Raw genomic sequence first — 20,104 nt, forward strand, 5'->3', positions numbered from 1 at the left:
TCAGGGTGGTTATGGCCTTTAGGAAGAAACTGTTCTTGATTCTGTGGGTTTTTGTGCTGATGCACCTGCAGTGCTCTGAAGTAGGCTGAACAGGTTAAAACCAGGGTGGGAGCTGTCTTTGATGATGTTTGCTGCTCTGCTGAGGCAGTGGGAGGAATAAATCTCCGTCAGGGAGAGGGCAGCCGATGATCTTCTTTGCTGCCCTGACTACACTCTGAAGTCTTGCTCTGTCTGCCTTAGTGCAGCTGCTGTACCATACTGTGATGCAGTAAGTTAGCAGGCTCTCAATGGACGAGCGGTAGAAGGTCAGCAGCAGGTTGGAGTCCAGCTTGTACTTCCTGAGGACCCTTTAGGAAGTGCAGCCGCTGTTGGACCTTCTTGACGACCGCTGTGATGTTGTCTGTCCAGGAGATGTCAGCGGAGATGAGGACGCCAAGGAACCGGAAGGTGTGGACCCTCTCCACACACTCCCCGTTGATGTATAGGGGGGCTAAGTCAGTGCTGTGCCAAGAGTGACCAGCTTGGTGATGAGGATGTCCGGGATGATTGTATTGAAAGCTGAGCTGTAGTCCACAAAGACCATTCGGACGTAGCTTTGCCGCTGTTCCAGGTGACTCAGCACAGAGTGGAGGGCTATGACGACGGCTCCTTCTGTAGCTCTGTTTGTGCAGTATGCAAACTGGTAGGGGTTGAATTCTGGGGAGAGGTAGTCCTTGATGTGCTGAAGGACTAGTCTCTTGAAGCATTTCATGATTACCAGTGTGAGGGCCACAGGGTGGTTTTAAAGTGTTTCAGAAAGGGCTGTTCCACAAATGGCTCCAAAGGTCAGTCAGTCTCACAGGCTGGCTGTTAAAATGAAACATGCTTTCAGCCTTGCACAAGATATTTTTTTATTTTTCATGGGTAGCTTCCCTCTTCTTAACAACTGAACAATGGATGTGAAGCCTTAAAGAAAGCAGTATAAGTTACAGGTGGTGAGCCAGGGAGCTGTCAGCACAATAGCTGCCTGCTCGGCCTCACCAATGTGTTTTTGCTGTTGGTGCCGGTTGGACCGCACCAATGGTCTAACATTGTAATTATCTCTACAGTGGAGGTAGAATTAACCATTGTAGGCACATTAATGGCAGATATAGCAGAGTAAGTGTAATTCTCCTTTAAGTGGAGCAGAATTTGGAGAGATGTTGAGGTTGTACTTGTGATGTTATTCGTGTAAAAATAAACGTCACTCTGTTCAGGTCTCAACATTTTGCACAGGTCCCACTGCTTGTTCTGTCTGCTTCTTGTTATCATACCATTGTCCCCCGCTACCACCTGTTCCTCCGTCGCCCCCACCTCTCCCGTCTCTCCTCTGTTGCTCAGTTTTATTTCTCTTATTTTACTTTGGAATATATTTTTATTGGTAGCAGATTAAACTGGCAGAGCTGTGATGAGATGCCATTTTACTGCAGCAGTAGGAGTCGCCATCTGCCTCCATCTGCTCTCTCCTTCCATAACACCTACACACACACACACCTACACACACACACACACACACACACGATAGATGAGTAAAGCAGTAAATCAAAACACACAGCGCCACGTCCAGCAGGTAGCGTGAGGACTTTCTAATCCGGCCTGCAGGTGGTTTCTCTAACCAGGCTCATGTTAACAGAGCAATGCAGCGAGGGAGGAATGTTCATTACCTGTCTCTGGCTGTCCCTCCAATCTCATGTACATCTCTTTGGCTTTACTGCAGGCAGCTCTTGTTGCAATATCAGCACATGGTCTTTTCACAACTTTGAGGGTAGAATAATAATAAAAAACAGTTCCTATTTTATTCCTTTATTATATCATCCTATTTAAATTCATTTTAACATCACATAGCGTCCTAGCTAGGATGTTAAATCTCCCGTCCATACAGGCTCACAGCAGGTTATAAATTAACCAGAACATTTTTTTTAATGTTCATCATTTTTCATCACACTGGTTTTAGATCTACTGATTTGTGTGCATGTACACAGGTCCAACCCTCTGAGGTCTAAGCCAGCGTTGGTGATGACTCTAACCCTGTATCTTGGACAAACTGTAAATACTGTCTGATGTGTGTCACAGTCAGTGTTGGTCAAGTTACTTGAAAAAAGTAATCAGTAACTAATTACTGATTACTTCCCCAAAAAAGTAATCCCGTTACTTTACTGATTACTTATTTTCAAAAGTAATTAATTACTTAGTTACTTTTTAAAAACACGATTTACAACCTGAATAGGTGATAAAGTGATAGATCTTTCAGCCCAATTCTACTTTTTCTGCATAATCATCATACAAAATGTAATCAAATGGAAAAGTCTCTTTTTAAAACTTGTTTTATTAGTTTTAATCTTTTAACTTTATGCATCAAGTAAAAATGTAATTATCTGCAACATTCTCTGACTTGAATAAATTAGTTTAACATTTAAACCTATTTTCTGCACATTCCAGCACATAAAATATTTTTTTTGTTGTGTGTGTTTACACTCACTCTTTCAAATAGATGCAAGTAAAACACAGCAGAAAATAAATAAAGTCAAAGACTAGCGGTCCTGTTGCTCTATTTTCACCTGTAAAGCAGGAGTGGGGTAGGCGGAGGTTTACCCTGGTGCAGGTGTGCCGCAGCGGTCAGTGGAAGAATCCGCGAGTTTCTCTGTGAATTTCCCATTACGTCGTTGCGCACTCAGAGCTTGTTTAGGGGGTTTTTTGCTGTAAAAAGAAGTTTTCTTCCCACGCACAACGGACGCTAATGTTTTTGTCACTTTTTATGGAATCAAACTCAAAGTAAGGTCAGTACTTCCACGCTTTAAACGCTGCACGCTCATACTCTCTCTGCACTCGATATTGTTGATCTGCACACAGCTGTTGCCATGAATGTTGCACTTGCTTACGTCACTGTCATGAGACATTCTCGCAAAAAAATCACGGTTTTAGTGATTTTTTTTTAACGCAGCGTTCCTACGGGAAAGTAACGGTAATCTAATTACCGTTTTTGCAATAGTAATCCCTTACTTTACTCGTTACTTGAAAAAAAGTAATGGGATTACAGTAACGCGTTACAAGTAACGCGTTACAAGTAACGCGTTACTGCCCATCTCTGGTCACAGTGATTGTTTTCTTAGTCCGAGCTAACCAATCAGAGCACTACATTTGGGAACATGTGTGCTCGTAGCACAATGGGAAATAAAACAGGAAATAGAACAGAATGAGATGAAAAAAGTAAAATAATGAAATAGTAAGTAACACTATTTTAACTCAGACACACAGCTAGATGCTGTTCCAGGTCAGTCGGCTCTCTGCCTCCTCAGATGTGGTCCCAGCTCTCCCACTTAGAGCTCAAACTGTCCCACTGATCCTGAAATTCTCCGTGCTGCTGCCTTCTGGTGAGAATGGGATGAGCCCATAATCGCCTTTTTTCTTCCTTAACATGATGTCAACTTCAAGATTTTTGAGGACAAACTTTACACAACAAGCTTCCATCAGAAAAATTCTGAATTTTGTGCTCTTTTTCTGCAACACACTTGGTGTGGAACAGTCTTTGGACCTCAGAGAATTAGAAAATGAAAAGTCTGTGTTGGAGGCAGAATGGGCAGGTAATGGCACGAAACGGCATCTACATGGAGAGAGGTGCACACGTGGGAACGGCTGCTGGACTGGTTAGTGCAAGCAAACTGTGGCAAAAATATCATTTCTGGTAACAGATCCACAAAATATACAAATGAGAAACACATTGCTGTTGTCTTTGCTTTACAATGGTGCAGTTTCATCACTTACTAAAGGCCCAAACTCAGCTCAACTAAAAGAGAGCCTTCAATCGATAAGACCAACCAAATCACAAACTGTGACTTTCACTGAAAGGCTCATCAGCACTTGCCAGCAGATGCTTGTGTCTCTGGATCTCTAAGGGTCTCTCACCTGGTCCACAAAATACAAAATCCTTTTCTCAAGCCCTCTATTTGCCCTCTAAGTAGTTTTTTTTAATCACATACACAGAAGCAGTGAAAGGCAGAAAGTTTATTCATATTGTTATGATTCAGTGTTATGGATATTTTTTGTACTGTGTTTTTTGTCTGCCACACAGAGGGTGGCATCGTTTGTGTCCTGTGTTATTGCTGCTATGTGAGTTCCAGGTGGAGGCTGACCATTGGTGGAGGACTGGGAGAGGCCGGCTATAAATGAGGACCCTTCTCAACCGGCACGCCCCGCCTACTTCCTGTTCCCAACGAACTGTGCATGTGGCTGCGGGATGATCTGATATCGTCGTGTTGGTGTTTTTCCCAGATCATCATGAAAATGTTGTTCCAGGTTCAACATTGCAAGTGACCAATCACATTATTGTGACGTTATTCTTTTGCGCACCAACCCATTCGTGCATTTATGAAATTCCAATATTGCAAGGACAATATCAATTCTGCTTAGCGTTTATTAAAGGGTCAGGGTTAGGGTCCGTTGATCGGTGGACAAAGGCGGTTTCTCGCAGCTTAAGTACAGTTTTGTGTTTTACGCCGGTTTTTCCCGAAGTCGCAAAAGTATGACATCACAACATTCTGATTGGTCACTTGCAATGTTGATCCTGGAACAACCTTTAGTATGATGATCTGGGAACAACACCAACACGAGGATATCAGATCGTGCGTGGCTGCGTGTGAATTTGTATTCTGGAAGCTTTTGCCATGTTGTAAATAGTTTGTTGTAAATAGTTGTCAATATTTTCTTTACTCGGTAGCTGTAGCAGTGAGAAGCCATTTTTCTTTGGAAACCTTTTCTCCTGTTTTTGGTTCGGGAGGCAGGTAAGACACCTGTAGTTTTCTTTTGGGGTTTTCTGTGTAGGTAAGCCAGCTGCATTTCATTTCTAGAGCTTTTGTTTGTTGTTTTGGCCATGCTCACCCTGATGCCCACTACCTTTTGGGACTTAATAAACTGACTGGCTGTTGCAAAATCCGGGGCAGTTGTCTTTTTGGTTCGTCTTCCTTGAGAGCAGGGAGTGTGGGGGACACGCCGGTTTTCCCTGGGCTGAGGTGTAACAATGTGTTGTTGCAAACAGGATAAGCTGTTTTAAGAGTCCCGCCATGGTTTGTATATTCTGTCTATCACTGTTTAAACACTGAAGGTGAGAACAGGATTCACTTGAGCATCCTCGATCAGAGCTTCTCCAGCAATCCGCCTCTCGCTCCTCTCATGGCCTCCAGATGCATTAACACGGAGATGTTAATGGTCACAGGCACCAACTCAAAGGTCAAAGGAGACAAGGAGGCAGGAATTAGAGAAAAGGCTATACACACAAAAAAGACAAGAGGGAGGGAGAGAGAGGAAGCAGCACAGGGAGCAATCCACTAGTTTTGTCTGATTCTGTAAATGATGTAAGATGATATGCTATGAATAACATCATAAATGTTTCCTTTGCATTTCATCTTCCTGTGCTACAGAACAATAAATACATAAGTAAATAGATGAAGGCTAATTGGATGATACCAGTTACTATAGTAATACCACTGAATCACATCAACAGATAACTGAGAATGGCAGAAGTAAAGAGTTGAAAAATAAACAAACAAAAACAGTTTCATCTGCTGCAGTGTGCATTTCATTACTCAACTTCAGTGTTATGCATTCAGTTCATTATCATTAAACATGTTCACTTAGCTCTGAGCACAAAGCACGCCACCACTCTGCAACAAAACATTTGTGGTTAGCATGTTTAAGCGTTTCAGGAAATCTTTAATAACCCTTATTTAAATGCAAAACAGACACACACAGTATAATACGCAGAACTGAATAAAAAAAGAGGGTTTGCATAAGTAATGTTTGGGTTATTGTACGTAGGTTTGAAAGGTGTTGCGGAGGTGCAGAGAATGTGGGAAGAGAATCCAAATTTATGCACACAGCTGCTGCAGCTGGCCTGTTAAGTTTCACAGAGCTGTAAAGCACAGTTGTTTAAAATATGAAAATGATATGCTGCATTCAGAAAGAGGTTTTCTGGCAAGCAATTAGCAGTGCATCTGTGACCCAGTGACGCTGGTGTGTAGTTTTGGATGAGTGAAAGTAGGGCACAACTCAAGCACTGTGGCTGATGGATGTAGAACAGGTCATCACTGTCGGCAGCCTGTACAGCAGGAAAAAAAAGTTTGGTGGTCGTTGTTAAGTTAAGTAACAGCAGGCAAGCAGGAAGTGAGGAACGGTATTGTCATGGCTACTGGACGGACTCACGCGCAGACAGTTCTTTCTTAGAGAACAAAAGGAGATTTATTTACAACAGGGATCACCTCAGTGCTATATATATGTACAGTGAGTTGGGAGGGGGGTCCAGGGCTCCAGGGAGAGAAGGGGGGGAATCCACACACACGCACTCCTCTTCAGCCGCACTCGCTCCAAAACTCCACACACGCTGCCACACCTGGGCAGGTCCCGTGATTTGGTCCAGACGAGGGATATCTACACACAAAAGTTAACATTAGTTCCACAGCAAAATACATATTTTATTCTTTTGATAATGCCGAGAGCACAAACTCAGGAGGTTCAACGTTCCAGCGGTGAGCTGCTCTGTGCCACTGCCTTAAATAGCAGCTGGGGAAATCCGCCAGATCAACAGCAGGTAGACACAATCACACAGGTGCGTGGGCCAAGAGCGAGAGCCCGTAATGAGCTACACCCAGGCAGAGAGGAGGAGGAGAGACAAAGAAAACACAAACAAAAACGAACAACAACAACAAAACCTGTAGCTAGCGTGAGCCAACCAGAGAGACACCGGGACCGTGACAGGTATAGTCCCCCTACTCGTACCAAACCTGAGGTGCAGGTGTAATATATGCAGTTTGGGCATTTTTAAGAACAGTGATCCTGCAAACCTCAGTTTTAATGCAACTCTGCTCATCTGGACGTCTGTTTTAAATATAGTCAGCACTTTACCAATGGCCCCAAAATGCAGTCAGAATCATCTGAATTTGATAAGGCCACTTATCTGCACCTGATTTAGGCACCTGCAGTTTTTTAATGCAGGAGCTCTGCCATGTCACTGACCTACACCTTCCCCTTATTGCTTTGTCAGACACCTTCACAGTGCAAAAGAGTCTAGAAGTCGCCCAGATCCAATAGGGATTTGAAGTTCCTCTCAGAAGGGATATTTGGTACAATGGGGGAAGTAATTATTTGATTCCTTGCTGAATTTGTAAGTTTGTTCACTTTGACAAAATGAACAGAGACAGAATACCAACTGAAAAGCCAGAAAAAAGTACACATTACATCAAGTAATATGCAGTAAGATGTTTCTTGGTCAGGAGGTTTAATCTTATTTAGAAGCGCCTTTCAAGACACCCAAGGACACTTAACAATAGAATAAAACACATAATAGATGACAACGAAGAAAAACAAGAAAACAAAAGCACAAGATAAAATTACAAACAGTGGGCTCACTGTGAATATGCAGATTTGAGCAGATTGTTTTTGAGTTGAGATTTAAACTGTGGGAGAGAACCAGTGTTTCTTATATCCGGGGGTAGAGAGTCCCACAGCCTGGGAGCAGAGCGGGCAGAAGAGGTAGTGATTAACAGATCAGAAAGGTCAGGAGGAGCGAGGTTATAAAGGGCCTTGAAGGTGAGCAGAAGAAGTTTTGAACCAGTTGAAGCTCATGGAGGGATTTTTGGGGGAGACCATGCGAGACCACCATGAGAGAATTATAACAGTCAATACAGGAGGTAGACTATGGACACGAATGGACGTAGACTGGGTGGAAATAGAAGGACGTAATCTGTTAATGTTGCGTAGATGGAAACAGGCAACAGGTGAGATTACTGATGTGAGATTTTCAGAATAGTGAACTGTCTAGGATGGCACCAAGGCTCTTAACCTGAGGTGAGGGGAAAACTGTGGAGTTATTATTATTGAGAGAAAAATGGTTCGCCTTCAGTCGGGTGGATTTAGTGCCAACAAGGAGGATTTCAGTTTTATCCTCACTTCTCTCGGCTCTTGACGGAGGAAGTCGTACTTTCTCCCTCTCCCTTATCTTTCCTGCTTGGCTTCTCATGTCTTTTGTATAGCCTTACTTATTCTCTAACCTTCAGAGAGTCTCCCAGACTTGTTTTCTAAAAACATAAAGAAGAATTATGGATTTGAACTCTTTAAGACCTACCATAGAACCAAGTCCGCCAGAGCTTACTTTATATTTTTACATGCTGTAGAGCCATTTTTGGGAGCATTTCAAGTTGATATACATCAATACAACTGTTATAGCCCCTATTTTAATAATATGTATGCATTAAGTCCATAGTAACAACATTAATTGCAAAAAAGTGCAATAAACTACAAAAAAATTGAAAATTGTTTTTGTTTTTTTACATATATTTCTACTTGGAGAAATTTAAGAGGTTTATCCCTCAAAACTTTAAATACAAAAAAGTTGCAAAAAATAGTTTACAACAACAGGAAATTTATTTTGAGTGTCTTCATAGTTTTATTTTTGAGATACAGCAATTTTTATATACTGCAGGAAAAACGAAAAACAATCCTATGATGCATATTTGCAAAGAAAGCAGCATGTGCATCAAAATAAACTATTTCCAACAGTGCAGTTTGAGTTCTAAGCATCCCAGAAACTATTCAGGAAAGCATAAAGTCAAACATGATTTATAAAAACACCAGTATAGGCTTTCAAGGCCTACAAGTAAAAAACTACATTTTACGCAAAAATGATGTCACTTCCGGTTTCGGGCAGGAAATGGCGGAACAAAAAAAAGAACATATCAGCGCTCTCACTCCAATTATTTCTGCTGAACTGAGCAAAAAAGAGAGAGCTCGATAAAAAAAGGTCGAGATTCTTTAACTCAAAGTTCGTTTGAGTTAAAGAATCGTTTGCGCTGAGGTCTGTTTCAATGTGGGAAGTGTTACAAACAGCTGATCAGATCGGCAAAGCGTGTTTCTGGAATATTATGTTTTTGTTGCTGCAAGCGGTTTTTATGCAATTTTTGCAAAGCTATATGTGGAAGGAAACCGTGTCTTAGGACAAGCTGATGGCATAAGATGTAAGTACAACTCCTCCGGTTTCATATGCAAAAAAAATATTGCGCTAGCTCACGTGGTTGCAGAGCTACCGGGATTTAAAAATAATTACGCAAAACGGAGCGTGCCCGCTCCAACCGGCTTTAAAGGGTTAACTGGTCCTTTAACAGCATTGAAACCTTCCTGGGCTTGGGAGAGCCCGACTGTCCTGCGGAGATGTTCTCTGCCGGATACTCGATGGTTGGTTGCGTTGTGTGTCTGGCGACACTCTCGATGGAGGACATTGAACAACATTTACCAATTCGGAACTACGATAACAGAGTTCTGGCTGATTGGAGCTGGCTTGGACCTGGCTTATCGAAGAACAAGAAGCGGCTACAGCTGTTCAAAATCCCACAAGGCTGGCCGACATGATAGACGATGGGCAGGACTGTGAGTACTCAGACTGTGTTTTTTTTAACGCAATATGGATAAGCTCTTGGAGAAGAACAACGGGAATTGAGAGACCTGGTGACCAGTGACGGACTTTAGACCAACTGTAAAATTGGATGCAGTTTGTTCACACTAACCAAAACAACTACCATCTTCATCTCATGCGGCTCACCTGGCGCCAGCTGGATGCTCAAAGAAAAAGCTGACGGGAATAACAAAACTCTCCCTTAGATCCTCCTCGTCTTTCCTCATGTTGTGCATTTTCCATTGTGGTTCGGTTCCGGGTCGCTGCTCGTGTCTCCCCAATGTGATCTTTGAGTGACATATGTGACCGTATGCATTACGGTCACATATGTCACTCAGTACGGTCAGTAAGGTCAGTCTCTTAATTGCCCCTCGGGGATAAATAAAGTCTTCTGAATCTGAATCTGAATTAAGAAAATGAGAGCTGAACCAGGATTTTAATTCTGATAAGCATTCTGTAAGAAAAGAAGGTGGGAGGGAGGAATCAGGCCTGCAGAAGAGAGATAACTGTTTGTCATCGGCAAAATGACTCCCTCCATTCCATCCTGGAACGTTTACAGGTTTGATAGTGTTAGACAACCTCACCGGACAGATGGCATACTAAGGCTAAGGGTCGTTGTTATCCTCGGTCCAGCTGAAGACATAAAATGTTATTCGTACAATCCGGAGTCATCGGACATCAATTACTTTTTGCATAAATTACGTTTTTGGATACTATATATCAAATATTTCAAATGATGGTTCCTTACGTTGAAACATACATCTGCAGTGACTTTCAGCATCCTATTGTAGTATTCTTATTTTATTTGTACTGAATGACGTTTATGATCAAACTTCACATCAGAACGATTCTTTTCAGACCAGTGAAGACTGAATTCCCAAATCTATTTGGAAATAAACAGAAACTATCACGAGTGCCAGTGATCAACAATAACAAGGATCCTATTTAGGCCTTAACATTCAACAGTTATGGTTAAGTTCCATTTTGACCTTGTCCCAAATCTCTTACAGCATCTGACCTTCTGCTATAAGAACCCTGATGTTGACCCTAACCGGTGTCTGATGAGCTGGTGGATGTTAAGAAGCGAAGTTGGTTTTAGCAACTGAACCAAAACTTCTGTGAAAACCATTAAGAGCTGCAGGCAAGCTTTTTCAGTGGCTAACACTAGAATCAGGCAGCGTGTCTCTCAGTGAGTAAATGGAGAGTGAAACACAGGACTTCTACTGTTGTTTGTTTTTCCTTTTGGACCTACAGAGATGAAAAGTGGTCTTGGCAGGTTTCTGTGCTCATTGCTGTGGCTGAGCAGCTTCTGTTCCCCCCTGAGGACAAAGCTAATTGAAACCTGGCCCCATTTACCAAAACTGCTGTCAGTCACCCCTGACCGCACGGCCGGGACACAGTAATAAGGTTCCTCTGCCAGAACAAACTCTGCTTTTTTCGTATTTTTGCACATTAATAAAATTGTAGCAAACTGAGCTCCACATAAATAGATGATACAATGCTGTTAACACCAGCTAATGAGACATTTTCAACACCTGAGGATAAATTAAATATTCAAATATATTCTGCAGAGTGGGTTTCTTTTAGGATGCATGCTGCCCAAAGGAGTTTAAGTATGTGCACAAAGAAATGGAAAAGGCCACTGATTCTCAGTCCTGATTTCCAAGCTGCATGTGTCTGTTGGCATTTTGCTTTACCCGTCTAATCAGGAGCTGACGTATGGCTGAGATGCCAGTTTAATTAACAGCCTGGTAGGTGAGAAACCCAAAGATGTAAATGGACTGAGAACAAAAACTAACGAAGAGCCTGATCTCTCCACAACAACACAGATAACCCCGTGTCTTAAACCGAATCCCTAAATGTGTCAGAATCAGCACACTCCTTCAGAACTGTATAGCAAAAGCTGGTTCCCATGTACGTACGTGAAAATTGCTATGTACTAAGATCACATGACCAACAGGTTATATGACAACTTAGACAGCTATTTGGCTGCACAAAGATCACAGTCCCATTTTAACGTGTGAGGTTTAATTTGATCCAGCCTCACGTGGCTCAGTTTGTGGCACATTTTTCAGCACCACAGTGTCATGGCCCTGGGTCATGTGACCCAGTATTCTGAGTTTCTTGGTGTTTTGTTATTCTTTTTAGTCTAGTTTCATTTTGGTTTATCTAGTTACATTCTGCCATGTTTCATGTCCAAGTTTTCTTTGTTTGTCAAGTTCAAAAATGTCTGGATCTCCTTATGTTTCCTGTTTTATTTTGAAAGAGTTTTGTGTTATGTTTAGTTTCACGTGTCCTGTCATTATGTTAATTGTTGTAGCTGTTTTCCCCATGTGATTCTACTACTATTCTACTACTGTATTTAGTCTGTGTGTTTCCACTCAGTCAATGTCAGATCGTCTGTTAACCTCACCACAGTTTTCATAGGTTTACTCCATTGTTTCTCTGTGTTTTCTAGTTTACTCAGTGTTTATAGTTTGTCATAGTTTTTCACTGAGTGTCACAGCCTTTTTGTTAACACAGTGTTGATAGCCTCCTTAGTTTCCCTAGTTCCTTGTTTTTCTTCTGCAATCAGCCAATAAAGGCTCGCTTTGTTTTTGAAACTACGTTTTGTCTCCACCGTGTCTGCATCTGGGTCTACCTCTTTCCTCACCCCGCCGTGACACACAGGTTGCTTCTTGGTTCATATTAGTCACCAGTACTGGTTTCCATGTGAGCTGTGTTTCAAACTTCAACAGCAGGCTACATAAAAAAGAAGTTTGACATAAACCACAGCTATTATCCATCCCTCCGTTCTCTTCCACTTATCCAATTCAGGTTTGTGGGGGAGCTGGAAACTATTCCATCTGCCATAGAGCAAGAATCACCAATCTGTGACAGGACTAACACAGATATTTTCACCAGTTAACCTAACCCCACTAACTGCATGTCTGTGGACTGTGGGAGGAAGCTGGAGCACCCACACACACACGGGGAGAACAGCTCCACACACCCTGGCCAGGTGGTGGATTTGAACCTAGGACCTTCTTGCAGTGAGGCAACTGTGCTAACCAACGCAGTTATTAATTCTGTTCATTTGAATGTTTTAATTGCTTTGTTTTAAACCAGTAAAATAAAATAAATTATGCATTTTTTGTTTTTGTTTTTGGCACCTTTAATTCTCAGATACAAGCTTCCCCAGCAGTGAAGACTAACAAGTCACATATTTTCAGTCTGCTCACACATAGGAGCTGTCGCTGAGCGGCAGACACATAGTGTGTGTGTGCACGCAGCCAGAAACATTGTTGGTTTTTAATTGCAGTGCACCACACAACAGCTACACTTCAATTAGCAGTTATGGTAAAATAACACCTGTTGCAATACACAGTAGTCTATGTACAGACTGAATATAGCATTCCAATCTGGAGGTTTTGTGTCCTTGCTAATGAATGTGGGCTTATTGGAAAGCAAAAGCATGCATCAATGACACCAGTGTGTGTGGAAATTTATGGCGTCTGCACAAAAACCAGTGACAGGATTGGGAGACTCATCAGAACACCCTGCTGGGTGGAGCAGTAGTGGTCCACACATTTTTCCGATGGAGCTGGGACGACTACGGTCGACATTAACACTCAGTCCAGGCAGCGACTGCTCAGATGTGTCATTTGAACTCCTTTCTCTCGCTCTCTTTCATACGTAAGATGGCTTTTAGAGAGACTTTCTCAACATGGGTGTCATCATCCACACATTTAAGTGATTATGTGTCTCAACCTGCTATTTGGAGGGAGGCTTTTCACTTCACCTTACAGTGTGACCATTTCAGAAGCTTTTAACACGTTGTCTTCCAAAGTGGTTAGTGGACATGCCTCTCAAACCAGGTGGTTTGAACCAATGCAGTTATTTAATATATTTACACATCCTATACCAAATGTGCAAAGATATTTAGCTAACACTGACACAAAACTAGGAGTCACAAAGCGTTGTTTACCCTTGAAATGTAGCTAAACAACTTTACAATTCCTATTTTCACAAGTGCTTATTTAAAAAATATTTATGTTAGTTTACTGTTTAATTTAAACTGATGGGGCAGCAGCAAGAAGGTCCTGAGACTCAACCGCCTGGCCGGGGCCTTTCAGTGTGGAGCTTGCATGTTCTCCCGGTGTTTGCATGGGTTCCCTCCTGGCTTTCAGTTAGTGGGGTTAGATTAACTGGTGATTTAAATTGCCCATAAGTGTGAATGTGAGTGCGAACGATGTACCTCGGTGTACCTCACCTCTTGTCCTATGGTCACTGGAATAGACTCCAGCCCCCCTTCAACCCTGATAAAGATAAGTGTAAGAGAATGGATGGATGGATTTACACAGATGTAGAGGGGGAAAGGAGATAGAGTATCCACAGCTCCAGCTGACCTAACCTGTTCTCATTTTTGGCAAGAAAAGCTGCTAACATAGTGTCCATTGGTTGTGGGCCATGATGCACTGTCACACCCGCACGATCTGATATCCTCGTGTTGGTGTTGTTCCCAGATCATCATACTAAATGTTGTTCCAGGATCAACATTGCAAGTGACCAATCAGAATGTTGTGATGTCATACTTTTGCGACTTCGGGAAAAACCGGCATAAAACAAAAAACTGTACTTAAGCTGCAAGAAACCGCCTCTGTCTGCCGATCAACGGACCCTGACCCTGACCCTAACCATAACCTTTTGATAAACGGTAAGCAAAATTGATATTGTCCTTGCAACACTGGAATTTCATAAATGCACGAATGGCTTGGCGCGCATAAGAATAACGTCACAATAATGTGATTGGTCACTTGCAATGTTGAACCTGGAACAACATTTTCATGATGATCTGGGAACAACACCAACACGACGATATCAGATCATCCGTCACACCCAGCTCATTAGGGCTGCAGGGTCACTGTTGTGAAACCAAAACCATGATCTTATCCTAACATTTAACAACCAGTGGGTGAAAGTGAACGCAGAAAACTAAATCAATCAGTAACTGAAACAAACAGTATAAACAGACACGCGGGTCTCATATCTTTTTGAGGTATCAACAGTAACTCCATTAAGTCCAATGTAAGTGACTTCCACAACTTGGGAGCCACAACCTTGAAAGCACAGTCTCAATTTTAACCAAACCTACCGTAACCTCGACCTAGGTACAGCCAGCAAGCTTGGCTTGATTGGCTAACCTCCTGAGTAGGGATGGGTACCGGTATCCGGTGCCATGATGGCACCGGTTCTGACATAAACGGTAGTAACCAGACCGAAAAGCAGCGCACATTTCGGTGCTTTATTTCGGTGCTTTTTTTTCCTGAGATGTGATACACTTTGAATTCTAGCCAATCATTTTACGTTTCCGGGGATAGTAGGCGGGTCCAGGTACGTACGTTCTTTTAGAGCAGAGCTACAGGTTAAAAATGCCCAAGGCGAAGCGGTCAAAAGTCTTGCTGTACTTCACAGCAAAAGATGCAAACTCAGCAGCCTGCAACAAGTGCTTTAAGGTGATACTGTGATACTGTCAAAGGAGGTAACACCTGAAATCCGATGAAACACCTGGCGACACATAGCGTTTTTTTTAAAAGCCGAAAAATGCGCCGTATTTGATAGCTTGCTGCGAGACCTCACACCGAGCGCATCTACTGCAGGTGTGGTGCCTGTTATCGGACGAAGAGTTAGCAACATCCCCCAAAAAGCTGAAGAGTAGAGTCCTGGCCCCTAGCCCTGCCAGTGTAGCAGAAATGATGAGGATGATGATGGCAGCAGCAGCTGTTCTTCTCTGCGTGAGTAGCTTAATGTTGTTCGTGTATAATTTACGTAGAGTAGGCTAACCACGTTATTACATTAATGTATCTAAGGTCAACTAGCAAACATCATCATAGCTACATGCGGCTGTCTTCTTGTTTGATGGCAGATACTCCCTTCACCCTGGCCAAAAAGGCTAAAATGACCAAATAAAAAGTGGGAAACAGTTAAACATGAGAAGTTTTTGGACAAAGTTTTTGTTTTTTCCATTGTTTAAGCTGCTTTCAGCCAAGAGTGATACCATATATGCCCTATAGCTGCAGAAAAGGCTAACATTGTTATCTTTTTACAAAAAAAACAGCTGAACATGAGAGGTTTTTGGACCAATTTTGTGTTCTCCATTCTTTAAGCACCGGTTCGAGCACCGGTTCGTGCACCGTTTAAGCACCGGCACCGTTTCAAAAGTACCGGTTTGGCACCGGTATCAGATAAAACCTAAACGATACCCATCCCTACTCCTGAGGTACTTCACTAACATCGGAAGGCCTTTCACCATGCAGAGCTCTGAAAGTGATCACCTAAGTATTAAACTAAACCTTTAAGGGTAGCCATATTGGTGTCCTTACAGAGGACTTGACGAGCAGCTTCACATGTCACTCTGGAGTGTTTGCAAGTGATCCAGGCATAGACACTCAGGCAAAGGAATAATGCATTATGAATCATGTATGATCAGTTCATACATGCTTTGATTTATTTCAAAAACAAGTCTGTGCAGCACAGCGGGCATGCTTATAAAAACCGAAAGGCAGATCAAAAGTTACACTCTGTGGTCAACGGTGTAAAAGACTGCAGAAATATCCAACAGAACAATGCATCTCTATGCATAAAAATATGATAATATTAATATTTGAAACTCTAAGAAGAGTGAACAGCTGGAGATGCAGGTGTAAGAATGTTTCTAATAGTGTCAGAACTTTTGGATATCTTCTTCTCTTATGGATTAAGTTTGAAAAATCTATATCCGTTGCATCTCTTGTTATACTATTAAACGATGACTAAGACGTACCTGGAGCTTTGTGGATTTCCACAAACACTCAGCTGAAACGCTGAACGGTGTCATTCATCCAGAAATTAGCCAAAGAGGTATTTCTGTTTTTTTAAAAGGAGCCATTTGATCAAAAACACATAAAAAGTGATCATTAAAAGAATGCAGCGTGAAATTGATATCATTATTCATGAAAAAAGCATCATCAAGGTTAAAAACAGCCAAAAATGTATCTGTTTATCTGATTAAAAGTGCGAGAGGTTGACAGCCAGAAGGATGATTAGAATCAGACAATAAATTAAAAAGAATATAAATGTGGTTATAAATAAAATGTTCTCAGAGCAGGGAAAGTCGATTAGAGTAAAAGCTAAATCTAAAACACGTCCCTTGTTCCAAGTGGGGCCTGATTTAGGGAGCGATGAATTCTGTGGACTCATCTATGTAACTATGTAGCAAATCAGAAGAAGAATCACAATAAGTGACAATTTCCGAGTTAACGACAAAAAAGTCAGTAAACTCTTTCAGAAACAAGGAATGTCAGACGCTCTATTATAATGCAGTAAAACAGTTGAGCTCTTCTAACTTTTGTGATCTGGAGCTTAAACAAAGGAAACAGCTCTATGCTCACCTGTCAGCACAGGAAGCAGATCCTTAAACCGGCTGCAAGCTCTCCATCACATCCGGAGCGATGTAAAGGACGCAGTTCAACGAGGTAGGCCCGGTTCAGTCTGCCAGGTTTCAGCCTTTAAATTCAGCTTTTCGAATGTCTTAGTGTAACGGAGTTAAAAAATACATCAGAAAAACGTGCACTTACCTGTTCTTAATGATTATTTTAAGTGTGAATTTTATCATTTTTTTTATTATATTTTATTTTGAAAACCCAGAAACCGGATCTCACTCTAACGTTTAGAAGCTGCTAAGGCTTCCACCAGTGTTGCCAACTTAGCAACTTTGTCGCTATATTTAGCGAGTTTTCAGACCCCCTAGCGACTTTTTTTCTTAAAAAAGTCGCTAAAAAAAGACGTGAAAGCGCATATCGCTTTTACTCTCAACAAGCAGCGGGTGCTGTAACGCAGTCAGTTCTTCTTTTACTCTTTTACTCTTATGCTGTTTTGTGGATCAGGTTTAAAACTACTTAAGAAGCAGGGTTGGAATTGTGACATTAAAAAACAATAATTGCTAAAATAAATTTAATTTGTAGTTCTAAATAAATTCTAAATGCATTTAGGACGTTTTTTACTCACTTTATGTCTCTTCCACGATGTTATTTCTCTCTCCAGCAGCGTAGGTTACAATTACATTAGCATGATCAATTATGCAAATTAGGTGATGACGTCATTTAGCGACTTCTAGCGACTTTTAGGACAGCCAATAGCGATTTTCCTTACTGAGGAGTTGGCAACACTGGCTTCCACTCCTCACAGTGCGCGCTTGCACTGTGAGGGTAAGTTCTGTAATGAAAGGCTCTGGCATTTTTATGGTTTCTGGTGTGAATGCTGTTACATAAGTTGTACATGTCGATGTATATAGGTTCATATTGATATTAGAAAGTTTCTGTATAACCGAAACAAAGGCTGGTTGCTGTTAAACAGTGTTTCTGCCGTATTTATGCTCTTTGGCAGTAAGCTTTTGTCGGCCCCCTAGTGGTTTTTCTGTGCTTTTTGTGATGTTGTTTTACATTGTAGGAGCTACAATTGCTGGTACCATCAGAAGACACCTGTTGAGTGTGTCTTATGTCTTCTGCAGGAATAAATAGTGAAAAGCCAACCTTTCTGAGTGTCTGTGATTTTTGAAGAGCTGGAAGTGTTACATCATTGTGATGGAACGTGTGTTCATGAGTGTCGTGCTTGGGGAGCCGAGCCTGGACTCTTCACAGAAGTGAACCGGAGCAGGTGCACTGAACGTGCGAGTACATCTACTATTAGGCCGTCAGAGATGGAGAATCTGGAAACACCTGACAGTGACAGCAAAGCCGGCTGGGAACCTGATCCGTTACCACGGTGATCAAACAGGAATGTTAAGATTTCAACAGCTGTTAGTTCGTTAACAGCTGCTCAAACGGTAGTTTAACAGGAAATCAGCCACACCTGGACATTATGCCACGACACCTAATTATTCAAGTTTCTTTATGTGACGAGATGAATGTTAAATGAAATTCTGAGTTTAACAGGGAACCAATGAAGAGAAGCTAACAGGGAAGAAATATGATCTCACTCTCTGGTCCCAGTTAGTACTTTGACTGCAGCACTCTGCATCAACTGAAATCCTTTCAGGGAGCTTTTAGAGCCACTTCATAATAACCCTACAAGTAACAAATGCAAAAGCTTTTCAGCATCACTCTGAGACAGGATGTTTCTTTGAACGTTGGCGATTAATGAATGAACGAGGAATAAAGGTGGTCCTACACGTTTTCTTGATGGACAAATTGTGTCAAAGATTCATCACAGTGTTACCGGAGCCCGAGATAATCATATTTTAATATTTTTAGGAGCAAGTTTAATAAGGCCAGTTTTGTCTGAATTTAGAAGCAGTAAATTAGAGGTCATGTATGGCTTTAAGAGATGTTTGTAGATTAACTAGTTCCCGACTAAATAAAGCTGGACAATAAATTTATATATGGCTTTTTGGCGACCGTGGCTCAGGGGGTTGGGAAGCGTATCTGTAACCGGAGGGTCGCCGGTTCGATCCCCGTGCTCTCTGTCCTGGTCGTTGTGTCCTTGGGCAAGACACTTTACCCTACCGCCTACTGGTGATGGCCAGAGGGGCCGATGGTGTGATATGGCAGCCTCGCTTCTGTCAGTCTGCCCCAGGGCAGCTGTGGCTACAACTGTAGCTGCCTCCACCAGTGTGTGAATGTGAGAGTGAATGAATAGTGGCATTGTAAAGCGCTTTGGGTGCTTTGAAAAGCGCTATATAAATGCAATCCATTTTTTTTTTTTTTTCCAAATACTATCACCTAAAAGAAAAATACTGTATCATGTGAAAAGTACTGGTCGCAGCACAGAACCTCATGGACTAACTTTTGTATGTGAAGATGATGCTTCAAAATGTTGCCATCCGAAAACTAATTTATTGATATTTTTTCATCACATTCAAGTAAAGTTAGATTTTACATGTGGCGGGGTGTGGTTCTGAGACCCAGGGCGCGGGGGGGGAGCAGTAGGTTCAGGTGGCCCAGCTCGCTTCATCATAGTAATCAGGCTTTGCAGGAGCTGGTCGGGCCTGTTGGGTGGCAGCGCGGGTCAACATGGGAGCAGGAGCAATACACGAACAGAGTGATCAGCTCTGAACACTGTAAATGTCACAGATTAGTAGGCAGAGGACTCACTCGCAGGACTCTGAAGTTTAGAGAGAAGGTGAGGGTTTATTTGCAATGTGACACCAAGTGAGAATATATACATATATACAGTGGAACAGATAACACGGGGCTCCAGGGAGTAGGGCGGGGTCCGAAGGGAAGGTCCAAGACGGGGGTACACACACGCTCTTCTTCAACTTGATCCGTAACTCACTCCAAATGTCCACACCAAAAAGCTCACACTCACTCACACACATCCACAGAAATCCAGACGGCAGGGAAGACGGGCAGGGAGTCTAGAAGGCGCTAGGTAGTGTTACGATCCAGCGAGGAAGCAGCCTCTCTTGCCATCTTAAGTAGTCTGCCAGGATCAGTGTGAATGAGCCACAGGTGCGTGTTCAGGGCGGGTTCAGAGGCGGGGAATCAAGGTCCAGTTCCGCCCTGGTGGGAGAGGCTAAGACAAAAAATACACACACCACGACCTCTCCAGATCTTGAGAACCATGACAGTAAATCAGCGGTCTCCAACCTTTTTTGCGCCACGGACCGGTTTATGCCCGACAATATTTTCA

The sequence above is a fragment of the Neolamprologus multifasciatus genome, chromosome 1, assembly GCF_963576455.1.
Source record: "Neolamprologus multifasciatus chromosome 1, fNeoMul1.2, whole genome shotgun sequence".
Taxonomy (NCBI): Eukaryota; Metazoa; Chordata; class Actinopteri; order Cichliformes; family Cichlidae; genus Neolamprologus; species Neolamprologus multifasciatus.